Below are 1,480 nucleotides of genomic sequence, written 5' to 3' on the forward strand. Positions count from 1 at the left end.
ACCGTAGATCTCATGTTGGATGTTCTTATCACAGGACAAATACACAAAAAACAATACCGAGAACAAAAGCACACAGGACACTTAGGAAAGTGTTGGACATGTCTATTACTTTGACTGTGGTAGTGGTAACACAGGTGCCCACACACATTGGAACTCATCAAACTTACATATGTTAAGTATATCTAGTTCTGGCCGGGCGCAGTGGCTCACGCCTGTAATCCCAGAACTTTAGGAGGCCGAAATGGAAGGATAGCTTGAGCTCAGGAGTTCGAGACCAGCCTGGGTGACATAGTGAGACCTCATCTCTTTTAAAAAATAATAACAATAAAATAAATAAATATATTCGGTTCTTTGTATAGCCGTGTCTCAAGAAAGCTGTTTAAAAATACTCCCATGTGGCCTGGTGCTGGGGCTCCCACCTGTAATCCCAGCACTTTGGGAGGCTGAGATGGGTGGATCACTTGAGGTCAGGGGTTTGAGACTAGCCTGGCCAATAGGATAAAATCCTGTCTCTACAAAAATTAGCTGGGCGTGGTGGCACTTGCCCGAAGTCCCAGCTACTTGGGAGGCTGAGGCAGGAGAATTACTGGAACCCTCGAGGTGGAGGCTGCAGTGAGCTGAGATCACAACACGGTACTCCAGTCTGGGTGACAGAGTAAGACTCTGTCTCAACAAGAAAGAAAAATAAAATAAAATAAAATAAAACCTACTTTATAGGGTTATTTTTAGGATTCATTGAGTGAATATAAAGTGCACAGAAGACTGCTTGGCAAGAAATGCTTGAATGAGCTGTTGTAGTCTTTCTCTCACTATTTGAAAGCTAGAAACAGGAATGTTATCTCTGTAACCTCAGTGCCTGATATGCTCTGACATTTGGAGGATGTTTGCTGAATGACTGTATAACCTTCAGCTGCTGGAGATGATGGTGGAAGGCTGACTTACCTCCCACATGCAGACAGTAGACACCTAAGCCTACAGCTAAGTCTGCCGGAAGTCCCACTTCCCAGCCTGTTTCCAGACTCATGTGTCCTCGGGGCCGGGGGTTAAAACGTAAAGGAAGCTCCAGATCCGGTTTGGCTAATGTGTGGAAAATTCCACAGATGCACTGTCTGGTCCCAATCGCCCATCTCACCCCCACCAACTGCAGCATCGCAGACACACCAGAGAAAAGAGAAGGGAAAGTGAAAACATTTCTGAGTGCAGCAGCAAATTCAGCTGGTGTGTGGGGAGCACGATGTTCCAAACACAATTAAAACCCAATCAGTGTCTGGAAAAGTGCATTAATGTCCCTCAGTCAAACGACAGAGTACATGTGGCGTAGGCATCTCTCTGGGGGCTGCTGCTTCAAGGGCTGTCAGTGATGGCAGAGATGGCCCCCACCCAGGCAGAATCCAGCATGGACCTTAGTCTCAGAGGCTGGGATTCCAGGTAGAGAAAGAAGCCCAGGACTTATCTCCATTTTTTCCCTTTTTTTTTTTTT

Source organism: Cebus imitator, unplaced genomic scaffold (assembly GCF_001604975.1).
Source record: "Cebus imitator isolate Cc_AM_T3 unplaced genomic scaffold, Cebus_imitator-1.0 Scaffold59, whole genome shotgun sequence".
NCBI classification, from domain to species: Eukaryota; Metazoa; Chordata; class Mammalia; order Primates; family Cebidae; genus Cebus; species Cebus imitator.